The sequence below is a fragment of the Equus caballus genome, chromosome X (assembly GCF_041296265.1).
Source record: "Equus caballus isolate H_3958 breed thoroughbred chromosome X, TB-T2T, whole genome shotgun sequence".
NCBI classification, from domain to species: domain Eukaryota; kingdom Metazoa; phylum Chordata; class Mammalia; order Perissodactyla; family Equidae; genus Equus; species Equus caballus.
Window position 1 is genome coordinate 123,659,257 of NC_091715.1, and position 15,757 is coordinate 123,675,013.

Genomic DNA, 15,757 nt, shown 5'->3' on the forward strand with positions numbered 1-15,757 from the left:
ATTCTCTGCTTCACTTCTTAGCTTAGGTAGTTCCAGGTATGCTTTTAAACTGCTAACTCAAATATCAACCACAGGGGACTGCCCATTAAATATTTACTGAGACTCCCTCACCCAACTCTTCAGAGGGGCTACCTGTTGCCGTCACTCTCCCTCTTGACGTCTCACCTCTATGCTCTCTTGAGTTTTGTCACTTCCAGTCCAGAAGTGATTCAAGGCCCACCTTCTCTGGGCCACCCCAACTTCTGATGAGTTTGCCCTATTTTTCTTTTCCTCAATTCTGATTCCTAGGCCACTTTTTCATACTTTCTCCTCTGTCAATTTGTCAGTCTTCTCCCCACAAAACTACCAGCACTGGGCACTGTGATGAGTCATAAGTTTCCTTCATTGGTTTCATATGTATCTCTCTTATTTTTTCTAATTTATAAGGTCCAACTAAGGAGGCAGCATAGTGTGATTACAAAAAGCACTGGACTTAAAGTGCTTACACTCAAAAAGCTTAAAGTTCAACTCTCTTTCTGCTATTTACTAACTGGGTGCCTTTTGAAAGGCACTTCATAGTTCCCAGGCCTTAATTTCCTCATTGATAAATTTGAGGGTTGAATTAGACCAAGATTCGGTAAGTTGGAGACCTGTATGGTCAACTGGACCCACTGATATACTTTGGCCTGCACAGTGTTTAAATTTTTGTAAATGATTGTAGATGGAGAAAATATGTTCTACTTTCCCAAAGTGCCCACCACTCCCCAATGCCTTCCACGCACCAGCTTCACTCCTGGGCGTTTGCATTTAGGACCACTGGATTAGGTGCTTTGTACCTAATGTTCATTCGACTCTAACAGTTCTTCATGCCTTTTGCATTCTTTTACTCTTCCAACAGGCACCTCCCGCTCTACATCCCCTCACCAAAGTCACATTTCAGTCAAGCCACTTCTCTGTGCCCAACACTGTGGTTTGCCCAATAAAAGTTAAGAAATTGAAGAAGGTAAAGTCTGAAGGAGAAAGAAAGACTCATTGAAAGAGCTAAGACCTGAACTAGTTTTAACAAGTGATATTGGGACTTCAGATGTCTGTCTGGCCTTCATGCTCAAAGAACGTGCCCCATTCACACCTGGCCTGCAACTCTATTCAGTCTCTCTCCTCCTCCAGCTAACCAGCCAGCTCTACATGAGACGGTCTATCCCAGGACACCCTCTACTATTCCAGCACCCTCTGGCCTTCTGAGACCAGAAATAACAGAGAGTACCACCCAGGTTTCCATTCTTTCAAAGAAAAAGCCTTTAAAATGTTCATAAAAGCAGCTCAGCAGGCTTTTTGGACATCAAATCTCTCTTACAAAACAACATTTTGATGTGTTAAATGTAAATCAATTGAAAGCACATGGATTCAGTAGGTCCTAAAATGCGCCCAGGTTTAGAATGAATGAAAACATCTTAGTGCAGTATCTGGGGAAATCTGATAGCTGTAAAATCTTGGAGGGTCAAATAGTTTTTGATATTCCATAGAATCTCAACTAAGATGAGGCTTCTGGATCCTATTTTCTCTCATCCCTTTCCTGTCTTCTCACTCCAGTTCAGCCCAAAAGTAATGCCAAGTCATTTGTAATATGTAATACCAAGTCACTAACCAGTAAGAAAAAGGAATGCTGATGGTGTCTGTGTCCTTGGGGAGACCTAAAGCCCAGTGGTGACTTGTAGCCAGCTTTCAGGTAGCCCCATGTCTGATGGTAGAGTCTCCAGTAGGGCTGGGAAGACATTATTCTCTTTCACAGCAAGTTTCGAATTTGATAGAAAGAAGTTCTTGTTCTCAGTGAACTTCTTATCCAACTAGTAAGACAGAAATAACATTCAGAGCATATTCAGCGAGAAGATCATATAGATTAAGCTCCTGAAGCTGGTATTGATAAATAAAACATTACCATGATTCAGATTGTCCCTAGATTCATATATTTTTGCTGTTGGAACAATATACTTTTTGGGTGCTAATAATAATGATAATACTACTACCTCTACTACACTACCACTACCACTACTACAACTAATAATAATAACAATAACAATAAATAAGGCTTTCCATTTATCAGTGCCCTTGTGTTATAGGCACTGAACTAGGTATTTCCTATCCATGTATATACATTTACTTACTTAATCCACCCAACAACCCTGCAAGGTAGATAATAATAGCCCTATTTGTAAGATATGGAAACTGAATCTCTAACAACAGGGTTATATGCAGTCAATATACATATAGCTGTTTTCTGGTCATGCATACTCCATTGAGCACTGTATTTTTATTCCTTTTCTCCACTGACACTGCCAAATAAAAACCACGTTATTTCCCTATTCTGTATTCCCTTTCCAAGAAAAACTTATATTCCTTACTCAGTAGAAAGCCAAGCATTGGACTCTGAACACTCTGGGTGTTCAATCCATATTGGTAACTGAATGACTGACTTCGTTGTTCAGATTTGGCTCTATGAGAGCCATAGTTAAGCAGCACTGTTGGTGCCCAGATGTCTTATGGAGTTTCGTATGAACCAGTGCTCTTGATTTTTTATTTACATCCTTCCTACTCTCCACAGCACTGAGGCATCATTCCATGGGGGTCTTGGCCAGGAGACAAATCTGGGAGACAGACAACCATGCTGCACAATTATTGTTCCCCTCCGCTCTGATTCCAGGGCTTTCTCACTGGGTCAGGCTCATCACTCTCGCCTGGCTCCTTCTTCCCTGGGGAAGTCCTCCCCTAGGAGGCTCCTCAGGCTCACATGCTCCACCAGTTCACAAGCTGTGTCCAACGGAACTTAATCCCAGTTTGTGTTCAAGCTGGATGGAAACAATGCATTAGCTGGTTTCAGTGTGTAGAAATGCCATAGACTAGAGTCAAGTATCGTGAGCCAGAAAGTGAAGTGCAGAACCGGAAGACCAGGTCAGGCTGTAGCACCTTGCCAGTTTGCAGGTACAACCAGATTCAAACCCAGCAAGTCCTGGCTTAGCAAAGCCAGGGGCCAGATTCAAGTCTGCAGTCAGAGGTGGAGGCCAAGACCTTAGCTGGATAGAAAAAGTCATAGGAGTTTCTTGACAAGTCCAACCTGGAGGACAATTATTGAACCAATGAAACTTGAAACCTTCAGAGGATATAATTACAGTAATTTTCAAAAAGTTTTCTCCATATGACTCTTTATTTATATGAATTCTTTCAAAGAAACATTATTTCTAATAAAATTGAGAGGCTGGTTGGCATACTACAGAGGGAATACATGCCAGATAGCCTGGGTTCAAATCCCAGCTCCGCCACTTACCTCACCTGTGTGACCTTGGACAAGTTTCTTCACTTCTCCACGCCTTCGTTTTCAGCTACCTTAAAATGGGAGTATTAACGGTAACTACCTCAGAGCACTATTGTGGTGATTAAATGAATAAACACACAGGAAGTTCATAAAACACTGCCTGGCAAATGCTCAGTAAATGTTGGCTTATTATCATAGTAGATGAATACTGAGTGGCTCTGGTTGAAAGAGGGCTGAGGATGGGCATCCCAGAGCCCACACCCTCACTTGGCACACTTTGAAAATCATTGCTTCAGTACAACCTCCCATTCAGTCCAAGAGTGTCCTCTACAGCATCTGACCTCTTCTGCACACCTTCAATGATGAGGACCTCATTACCTTAAAAATCTGTTACCAGCTCTAATTATTCCAAACATCAAAGTCTTCCCTTTATTGACTTAAAGTCTACCACCCAGTGGTATGGGAGGTGCCACTGATCCAAAAGGCAATAGGGTATGGCGGAAAGCAGGTGCCCTTTAGTCAGATCTAGAATCTTATCTCTCCAACTTCTTAGCTGTGTAACCTTGGGGAAGTCACTTAACTTCTCTGAGCCTCTTTTCTCTCATCTGGAAAACAGTGATAATAACATCATTGAAGGCACAGGCTTGCTGTTGTGGATGGAATTGTGTCCCCCCGAACTTCATATGTTGAAGTCCTAACCCCCAATGTGACTGTATGTGAAGATAGGGTGTTTAGGAGGTAATTAAGGTGTGATGAGGTCATAAGTGTGGGATTCTAATCTGATAGGACTGTGGCCTTAAAAGAGGAGGAAGAAAGACATTCTCTCTTTCTCTCCCTCTCCCTCCCCCTCCCTTTCTCCCTCTCTTCCTCTCCTTCACCCTCCCTCCCTCTTTCTCTCTCTTCCTCCCTCCATCTCCCTTTCCCCCTGTCTCTCACTCTACCTCTCTCTCTCTTCACAGACATACACTGAGGGAAGTCCAAGAGAGGACACAGCAAGAAGGCATCTGTCTGACAAGAAGAAAGCTCTCACCAACAACCAAATCAGCCAGCACCTTGATCTTGGACTTGCCAGCCTCCAGAACTGTGAGAAAATAAAATTCTGTTGTTTAAGCCACCCAGTTATGGAAGCGCTGGCTAATACAGGTGCTGTGAGGATTAAACGAGATAATATGTGTAAAGTGCCTGACACAAATGGGTAGAACTCAAAAAGTGGAATTATTTTTATTCTAAATTCTTAGTTCTGCTCTAAATGGCTCTGTAGGACAAATAAAATCCTTCCTCCACATGAAATTGGTCAGATAATTAAAGATAGATGGTATGGAGGACCCACCACAGCAGTTTGCCAGACATATCCAGTATTTGCCACTTAATTTAGACTAATTACATGTGCCTGTCGCCGTGGCTACACCATAAGCTCCCTGAGGGCAGAGACCAGGTTTTAGTCTTTTCTGTAGTTCATTGCCTAGAATATCGTGGATGCTAGCTGTAAACGTAGGGGAGATGAATGAATGAACATCCCATCACAGCTATTAGCGGGCCTGTGGAAGCTTCCTGGCCACAGAGACCTTGCTCCTCACACACAGAAGGCTGGGAACCATCTGCCCTTACCTGGGGCTCTTTAGCTGACATCAAGCTTGCTGCTCCTCAGCACAGAGAACACTGTGGCACTGAGCAGAAAACACTCAGCCGAAATTGTCAGGCTCCTTTAAAAACTGAGCTTATGAGCTTCCCGCACATGATGACCCCACATTAGCAACTTTGATCACTTATTGGGAGACATCACATGCTCCTACTCAGAACATGTCCTCTGTCAAAAGAGGCGATCCCAAACAATGGGAAAGGACTATGTTAGTTCGATGCTAACTTCGCCAGGCAGGTCTTGTCAGATTTATCATCTTAATCCATTACTTTGAGTGAAATGGCTGCAGCTGTTTTTTGCAGAACTGTCTTAGAGCTGATGGGCAGCACATTAGGAATAATTGTACTAAATGATTTTCTAAATCTTTCAGAAGAACGGGAGTCAACTGGGACACATCATTATTTGTGCGCATGTGTGTAGTTAAATTATTCTTCTTTGTGTGAAGTGAAGTTAGCTTTGGAACAGTAGGTAATGAAGTTTTGGCCAACCGGGCTTAGTAACCCAATACAAATCCTTTAATAATAGAACTTGGCGTTATAAAGCAGACCTTTCACAACGCTTGAGAAAAATTTCCCCCGAACACAAGAGGCAGAAGGGAAGGAGAGAGAAAGAGAGAGAGAGAATTAGAACAGCAACAGCAATTTGACAAGAAAAGCCATCTAATGCTTAGAAGAAGAGATAGGATGTATGACCTAGACACGAGAATGTTTCTCTCCAATAGTAAGGAGTGGATTTTCCCAGAGCCATTCAAATTCTTCTGCCCAGTTCCCCATGTGATCTATGACAAATGTGGGAGTAGAATAACAATAATATAAATAAGAACAGCAACAGCTAGCATTCCTCAAAAGCTTACTATAGGCCAAGCACTTTACCAAAGCTAGATCATTTAATCCTTACAATATACTTGTGAGAGATGTACTGCCATCCGCAAAGTATAGACAGGGAAACTGAGGCTCAGGGGTCTTATGTGAAGGGTCCGAGGTCAAACAGGTTAGGTGCAGAGCCCTGATTTCAACCCATGTTTGACGGACTAAAGAGAAGCAGCGCGTTACATTGCCTCTCACCCCCTCCACTGATCAGGCTGACGCCAGCTAGAGTTCTTGTCTGTCTTCCTTCAATCCTGTCAGTGATTTTATAAACTCTGATCATGTCCTTCCTTTCTTTGCTTTTAAAATATGCAGCCTCTTCAGTCTGAAATCTGTCTTCATAATGCTGGGCCCATCCCTTTGACCATTTCTGTTAAGTGTGTGGCTGCGTGGGTGTGGGTAGGTGGGTGTCTCCTGGGAGACAACAGGAGTCGGGGAGGGAGGGAAGATTGGGGATAAAACAAGGCTGTTCAGTGGCAGGCCTGGAAGCATAGCTTTATGGCTGGCTGCTGCTCTGCACTTCTCTTTCTGTTAGACAACCTTCAACCTACAGACACCCAAAGCCCCAAGAGCCTGCAACAGGGAAAAGCGGAGGCTGAAACGGCCTGGAAGCACCTGCTACCTGCTCTGCCATAGGGGAGATTGGGAGTCAGGGCAGATTCTGAGGCTTCCTGGAGCCCTCGCAGGTAAGAGCCCTCCCTTCAGAAGAGAGCTTATTCCACTGAAGGATGCTGGCTCCTCCTGCAGGCCTGTCCTAGGAATGATCCCTCTTTTGGGTTCTGCCTCAGTCTGTTCTTCCCATTTGGGATTAAAGATCCACCCTGGAGCAGTCACCTTCACCCTCCCACTTTTGTCCTCCTCCAAGAGGTCGGGGGAAGAATCATCGAGGAGAGGGCCTTCCCCCCTTCTGCTCCTGGCCAATTACCCTGAGCCTAAGCAGCAACCCTGCGGGAGGGAGGTTTGATGAACTATTCATCACACTCCTAAATAATTCATTTCCCTTTGAGAGCAAGCAGCCCACAGGAGTTGTAAGGTTTTCTTAAGTTGACACCTTTTGAGAGATGAAAAATCAAGCAAAAGCCCCCTTTTAGAGAAACCACAGTTGCTCTCTGTGACGTGTCCTGCATCTCTTTTCCCACTTTACAGGGCTCCTCTGCCCTGTCCCATTCCTTGCCTTTGGTCTCCTATTGTTTTCGTTGCTTTTTGTTATTCAAACAACTTCACTTTATAGGATCTCTTGCGAAGACTCTCCTACCATTATCCCCTTTTCCTCTGCCCCTTGAGCTTCCAGCATGTGAAAATGGAACTGCATTTAAATTGAGGGTACAGGAGCAAGGGGTGGTCACAAGCCTTTGCGGGGTGGGGGAAACTGGCTGTGTCAAATACGTGTCCAGAGCATTTCAGGGAGTTCAGGATCCCCCCTTTGTTCTGACTTTGGCATGCCTGGCACTGCTCCACTACTTGTCATTCTGCAAACATCTTCTCTCTCTTTCCCTGACTTTTAGCAAAACCTCCACAGAGCTCTTCTCTGGGCCAGCTAGGACCAAACACATTGTATGAGGCTGCTCTTCTCCTATCCCCAGCCACCCACACACACCACAGAGGCCATTTTATATACAGGAAGCAGGCTACAGGGGATTGTGAGGGTGGAAGATCGCAGGCTGAGACTAATTACCTTCTCTGGTATTGACCCTGCCTCCTCCTGCTGGCCTCACAGCTCTGGGGCTCTGACTGCACCCCCAGCAACAATGGCGCCCCTCCCCATCTGCTGTACTCCAGAGGAGACTGAGCAGAGCAGTTCTGTGCAGGAGCCCCCATGCCTCCCACCCACCCTGACCTTTGCCTAGTATTTTTCTCTTTTCTCCTAACTGCACATCTTATAGAAAACACAACAGATTTGGAGCAAGAGTTAACAAAAGGACTGAGGGGGAAAAATTAAAAGAACACATGCCCCCAAATAGTTTAGCTTTCAAACTCACCCTGCTTCAACAAAATGTCACAAAAGAAAATAAATACAAGTAGAAATTTCGCTTACTTAACAAGCAGAAATCCTCATTGATCAGGGTGACCAAGCAAGCAGCTTGAGGTATGCCTCCCTTTAAGCAAATACAATGAGCAAATATAGGTTTCTCAAACGCTTTCCCTCTAGAGCTAGTTGCTCTATTTTATTTCAAAAATGTTTAAACGTGCTTCCATTTGTCAGCAATGCTTCTGTTTTTTAAGACCAGGATTGCTTTAATAAGAAAAGTTGGTTGATATAAAAGAATTTTCATAAAGCTAAATATCTAAAAGCACTTAAGAGTACAGAGTATAGTGAGGTAGCCCAGGACACGGAGTGTGGCTTGGGGCGTGCTATGAGCTGATCTAGAAAGTTTCAAGCATTTGAAGTCTACCACCACCTCAGGGCAACAACTATGCTCCCCCTTCAAGGTGAGGAGAAAACCTCACAACAGCAAAGAGGGATGAATGGAGGGTTGAATAATCAAGAGAGTCCCTGCAATGTTTAATTTTATGTGTCAACTTGACTGGGCCATGGAGTGCCCAGATATTTGGTCAAATATTTATTCTGGGTATGTCTATGAGGTGTATTTGGTGACCTTAACATTTGAATCTGTAGACTGAATCAAGCAGATTGCCCTCCCTAATGCAGGCGAGTCTCAGCCAATCAGTTGAAAGTCTGAATAGAACAAAAAGGCTGACCCTCCATTAAGAAGGGGAAACTCCTCCTGCCTGACTGCTGAGACATAGTTCTTTTCCTGCCTTCAGACTTGAACGGAAACATCGGCTATCCATGTGTCTGGAGCTTGCCAGCTTTTGGACTGGAATCTACACAATCAGCTCTCCTGGTGCTCAGGCCTTCAGACTTGAACTACATCATTGGCTCTCCTAGGTCTCTAGCTAACAGACTACAGATCTTGGGACTTCTCAGCCTCCACATCATGTGAGCCAACTCCTTACAATAAATCTGTTTCTCTTTCCCGCTCCTCTCTCTCTCTCCCTCTCTCTGTCTCTGTCTCTCTGTCTCTCTGTGTGTCTCTCTCTCTTCCCACCCCCCTACTTTCTATTGGTTCTGTTTCTCTGGAGAACTTTGACTAATCCAGTTTCTATATTTTAGATCAGTGGTTTCCAAACTTTTGTGATCCCAACCCCTACAGGTAAAAGTTTTTTAGTATGTTCCCCAATAGGTGGATATTTATTTGTAGATTATAAATATATATACAAGAGTGTAAGTGTGCATGTGAGTGTGTGTGTTTGAGAGAGAGAAAGGGAGAGAGAGAGAAAGATATGAGGAGAACAGGAGGAGAGAGATACTAATCTATGAGAAGCAGTATGCACAGTGGTTAAGAGACAGACTTTGACACCAAACTGCCTGGAATCAAATCTTGACTCTGCTAGTTACCAGCTGTGTGATCATGGACAAGTTACCCACCCTCTCTTTACCTCAGTTACATCATCCATAACATGGAGATACTAATAATGTTATCAGACTGTTATTATTAACCAATGAGTTTTGTGAGGATTAGATGATTCAATATACGTCAAGTTCTTCCACATGGAAAGGGCCACATAAATGTTGTTATGATGATTACAGTCCAGAGATTACAAAACTAGGAAATTTTAACGGAGAAGATTAAGTAAATATAAAGAAAAACTTTAACATTACATTTCCTTATGTTTCTTGACAGACCACTGATCAAGATCACGTGTGAGCAAACTACAGCCCACGGGCCAAATCCAGCCCACTGCCTGTTTTTACACAGCCTAGGAGCTAAGAATGTCTTTTACATTTTAAAATGGTTGGAGAAAATCACAAGAAAAATAATATTTTGTGACACATGAAAATTGTATAAAATTCAAATTTCGGGTCCGTAAATGAAATGTTAACGGAACACAGCCGCGCTCAGGAATTTATGTGTTGTCTGTGGCTGCTTTCCTGCAGTGGCGGAGCTGAGACAGACTGTCCAGCTTGAAAAGTCTAAAATACTATCTGGACCTTAATGCAGAAAAGTTTGCCAAACTCTGTCTAGATCACTGTTTCTCAGTGTCAAAATCACCACCTGAATCATGTAATCGAATTGGAGATTTCCAGGTCCTGCCCTAAATGTATTGAATATGTAATGGAGCCTAACAATATTCATTTTTCTAAATCCCCTTTAGAACTCCAGCTCTATCCAGGCCCAGGTTTTAAACATCACCTAAATTCTAGTGACACCTAAATCTTTATCTCCAGCTGAGAATTTCCTCTTAAGTTCTAGACTCATATATCCCAGAGCCTATTTCACATTTCCACACGGATAACGAATTGACACCTGGACTTAGCTATCCCAACTGGACTTTTGATTTTCCACCTCACATGCTCTGCCAAAGTTTTCCACCCTCAGTCTTCCCGATCTTAGTTAATGGCACTGCCAGTTACTTAGGCCAAAAACCTAGGAATCTTTCTTGCTTACTCTTTCCTTGATCTTTCATGTTCCATCAGTCAGAAGTCCTGTTGATTCTGCCTCCAACCTATAAGGAATCCAATCACTTCCAACCATATCCACTAACACCACCCTCATCCAAGACATTGCCATGGCTCACCTGGACTACCACAACTGCCCTCTGAGTATTCTGGCTGCTTCCACTTGTTAAATTTAAACTTAGTTTAAATTTAAAAGTTAAAAAAATTACTTTTTAATATTTAAAAAGGTAAACTCATGATTCTCATAGACAAACATATGTCAAAGATTTGGGTCAGTTCATCAATTAATACAAGAACCAATAAGATTTTAAATCTTGTCCAAAGATCATTTGAGAAGCTAGATATTTATAGGTAATGGTAGGATATGACTTATAGGTTAGATACAAAACTAGTTAATAGCCAACAAGACCATAACTATAAACTTTGGGATTATCTGTTACAACAGGAATGGCAAAAAAAAAAAAAAAAAAAAACAACTCATTTTCTTCTCTACTGGGCAACAATCTACAAGATAACCTCTGCCTCAAAAGGTTGTAAAATATCCTAGACAATAGAAAGTCAAGCCCAGCACTGCACTGGAAGAAGGCTCAGTAACCTCTTTTGCCTAGTTCCAAGTTTGGGTTAATTATTCTCACACACTCTTGTCCTTCTCTGTATAGGCTATTATTCCATACAACAGCCTGAATGATCATTTTAAAGCATAAACAGGTTCACAAAACCAAAATATGAACTCCTGACTATAGTCTACAGAGCTCTATGTGACTTGACCCCTGCCTAGATTTCCGGCCTCAAATCCTACCACTCTGTCATTCATGCACTATGTTTTGGCTACATAGGCCACACTTCCAGTTCCTAGAACACACTAAGCTCATTCCCACATTAGGGCCTTGGCAATTACTCCTCCCTCAACTTGAAACCATCTTCATCAGCTCTTCCCTTGGTTGTCTCCTTCTCATCATTCAAGACTTAGCTCAAGTATCATCTCAGAAGACCTGTGTTACCTACCTCTTCACTCTGTCTTTCACATCACCCACTTTTATTTCCTTCATAGCAATTGTCACTGTTTATTTTTGTTTGTTTGCCTATGTGTTTATTTATTTCTCTCCCTGCCATAAAAAGTAAATGGTATGAAAGGCAGGGGCTCTGTTCTGGTCACAGATATGTCCCCAACAGCTAGCATAGTACTTGACACATAACAGATACTCAATAAATATTTCTTCAATTCACTGATCTGGAATGCATTCTGAGTTCTCGCTCTGTCTCTGTCACTAACTGGCAACTTTGGCTTTGGGCAAGTCCTTTTATCTCTCTGGAACCTCAGTTTTCTAGAAGATGATGTTGTGGAACTAAATTATCTGTGAGGTACTTGCCAGCTTTATAATGCAATCAATGATTTTAGAAGTTGATGTATATTACAGCCACTTTCTAAAAGCAGTGGAGAATAGAATGGCATCATCATCACCACCATCACCATCATCATCTACCACACAGTAAGCATTTATTCATGCCCACTCTCTGCCAGGCTCTGTGGTAGATGTGGAGAATACAGCAATTGCTGAAAAAAAAAATACCCTCCTTCATTGGGATGGTAATCTAATTTAATTAGGGAAATATTCCAAATACATGCAAAGCAAAAGCAAAGTAATAATATAAAGTACTATGCTAAGTGCCAAATGAGTAGTAGTAATAATAATAATAAACAATTTTGATAGCAGCTAAAATTTACTGAGAGCTTACTATGTACCAGGGATTATTCCAAAAATTTCACATATATTAAGTTATATAAGGCTCACAACAAACCTATTGTGAGAAAAGTACTATTTTTAAAAGCCCTAAGGAAGAGGTACTAGTATTACTCTGTCTATTCATCCAAGTACGTGCTACCAGAATGCAGAAGAAAATCTCACTGAGGACTAAGTGCAGGCAGTCTGAAGAAAACAGGAGCGGAGCTGAGCTAAGCCTCAAATGAAGAATGGGATTTACAAAACCGAAGAGGAAGAAAGAGCCCATTCCAAAAAGAAAGAACGACTTCGCCAACACATTGAAGAGGAAATGCAGTTTCAGGGCACAAGGAATTGAGTGATTTCACTGGAGTAGAATTGCCTGGTAAAACTACTGAGAGGCAAGTTGGGGAAAGAAGGTGGCAAACTGAATTGTGGAGGGCTGTGAATGCCATGCTAGGGAGCGTGGCCCTGTTCCTGCAGAAATTGAGGACTCGTTGACATCCTTTTGAAAGTAGAGTTTCATGTTCAAAATTACCATCTAAGAAGATTAATGTGGCAATTAAGAGGCCATCACTAAAATCCAGGTGTGAAGTGATAAAGGTTTGTATTAGGGTGGTTACAATAGGAGAGAAAGAAATTGAGGCTGGAAAAGAAATTAGAGGAAAAATTAACTGTAACTGGTGTCTGGCTTGATGTTAAAGGAAAAGATGGATATGACAAAGATGACATCAGTTTTCCAGTTTGGGTATTTTTGACAGAAACGGGAAAGTCTTGAAGAGTGGGAGATAAAAATGAAAAGTTATAGAAAGACTTTAAGGCACATTTATAAATAACTGAACTATCCCCCTGAGAAGACCTACAGTAATGTAAATGTCAAGTTAACTCTGACTTAAATGCAACAGAATAAAGAAAATAGTGACTGCATTATCAGGTGATCGTGAGACATTAAATGGTAACTTTGCTGAAACCATTTAGAAAGGCAGAAAAGCCCCAATTGGTGAAGGGTTTATATTTTCCGCTTAGCTGAAAATTGTGAAAACTATCTTAACTAAGCAGAGCACATTGGTAGACAAAGATATTCTATTAATACGTGGTATGGTGGATATCTTCCACTTACCCCTCTAGATCCACTCTCCAGCCTTCACCCTGCTCTCTGCTTTCGGAAGATGACCTATATGGACCTTATCAATTGTCTCCTTTCACCTTAGGCTTTTGGATGGTCTTGGCCAGTGTGATCTCCAATAGAAGAGCAGAAGGAGGGAAAAAGTAAGGTCTGGGTATTTAATCCTCTGGCTATCTCCCTGCAAGATTGCTTTGGCCTGTGTCCATAATCCAAAGGTCACTGTTCCTCTCAAGATAGTCCCCTTTACACAACTCTCCCCTTCCAAGTTCAGATAACTGCTCCCTCTCTTCATTCTGTAGGCCCAGGAGTGGTAATGTCTTCACTGATACCATCCTTAGGGTACTACACAATCCCTTGCAGTTTCCCTACACCTACACCCCTATAAATAATCCCTTCATAAATAAGTCTTCCATGAATTATGCTAATTTTCCACTTTATTTCAGTTGAGATCTTACTGATACAGTAATTATTTCTTAAGTGGCCCTAAGAAACAGACTTTCAAAGTGAGATTCTGAGATTGGTTTGGTCATATTGAGGAGTACCAGGATAACATCCTTGCTGGGGAAAAATAGGAAGAAGATAATCCATGGCATACAGTGGCATCATAATCACTCATGTTATCACTTATCATAGCATGGAATGAAGTGCAGGTAGAGAGCAATGTCTTGGGAAATCAAATGGCCATAGCAATTAGTCCATGAGGTCCTGGACAACATTTCCTTCATCAAGACATTATGACAAACATTGGTGAGGGAGAGAACCAACAACCTCAAAGAGTTTTGAGGTGGCTGTCTTGTGTAGGTCATAGATGATGGTAGTGGATGCTATCGTAGAATGGTTCATCCTGTTCTCAATGGGAATAATGGGATCCTGAAGTGCTAATGGCAAGGTAGTGTCATTTAACAATCAGTGACATGGTAGGTGCAATTACCACAATAAGACCCAAGCACCAAATGGCAATCAGTGTGTTAACCTGTACAGATGTCTGGTGATGGTTAAGTGATCAGGGAAGTCTAAAAATGAAATACATGAAAACTACCAAGGTGCTGCTTGGCATATACAGGCAGAAAAAACCTTAGTTTACTAAGCAGAAACTTAAGTCATTGTAGTGGCAATTCATGGCCTTTTATCCAATTCTCAAACTTAAGCCAATTCCCAGACTGCTGAGGCCAGAAGAGTAAACTGAATCATCTCTAAGCCTTCCCCAGAAGCACGTATGGCCAAATACTAGGGAAATAAAAATACCCAGGTCTTTTGGGGATTATTAGATATAGACTCTAATCTTACACTTATCCCCAGAAACCAAAATGCCACTGTGTTCCACCTGTCAGAACAGGCGCTTTCAGAAGTCAGGTGGTAGATCGAGTCTTGGCCTGAGTCTAACAAGTCATCCAACAGGACAAAAGCCCCATTATGTGTCTATTCTCCCAATCTCAGATTAGTGGAAATGGGAGTAGCATAGTTAGTAATTGGAAGATTTGCCTCTTTTGTTCCCTTGCCCACACAGTAAGGGCTAGTATCGTAGGATGAGCCAAATGCAAACTCCTGGAACTGCCTCTCCCCCACCATGATAGGAAACCAAATGACATACTGCATCCCTGGGGAAATTGCAAAGACTAGTGCCACCATAAAAGACACGAAAGACACAGGGATGGTGATTTTTACCACAACCCCACTCAGCGTGCCTATTTTGGTGGTGTAAAAGCTGAGGTAGGTCTTGGTGAATGATAGTAAATATAAACTTAACCACATGGTGATGTCAATCACAACTGTGGTTCCAGATATGGTATCTTTACTAGATAAAATTGAAATATTCCCTGGCACCTGGTACGCAGCTATTGACCTGGAAAATGCTTCCGTTTCCATCTCAATCAGTAAGGAAAATTAAAGCAGTTTGAATTTACATGGTAGGGACAATAGTATATCTTCACTACCACACCCTACAGCTTTGTCAATTCTTCTGTTCTCTGCCATAACATAGTCCAGAGGCCCCTTAACGTGATACTGTTCCATTACTTGATAACGGATGGCTAGCGACCTGATGAGCAAGAGGTAGCAAGAATCCTATATGTCTCCATTAGATATACGTATGCCAGAGGGTAGAAGATAAACTCTGCAAAAGTTCAGGGGCCTGCCACATTGATGATGTTTTTAGAATGTTCAGTGTTCTGGGATATGTCAGGATGTCCTTTCCAAAGTAAGAAACAAGTTCCTATACCTGGTACTGCCCACCCTGAAGAAAGAGGCACAACGCTTGGCAGGCTTCTTTGGATTTCAGAGGAAAATATATTCTACACTTGGGTGTGCTGTTCCAACATGTTTACCAGGTAACCCCTAAGACTACTCTCTGGCTTCTGGCTAGGTTTGGCCAGTGGGGAGACCAGAAAGGGGACGGGAAGGAAGGATGAAGGTCAGGTAAGTTTATTTAGTCCCTCGGCTTCCTCCCTGCAAGGTTGCCTTTGTCTGACTGTGCCTCTAGAGAAGGACAACTGCCCCCCCTCATATCGGCCTCCTCAACATGAGTCTCTCCTTCTGGGTACCAGTAACTGCTCCCTCCTCTTGTCCCTTCAACTTAGAGATAGTAACAGCAACCTTTGATATTACCATGCTACTCTTTGTGGAGTATATACCTACCCTTATACCTACACCTCTGTAAA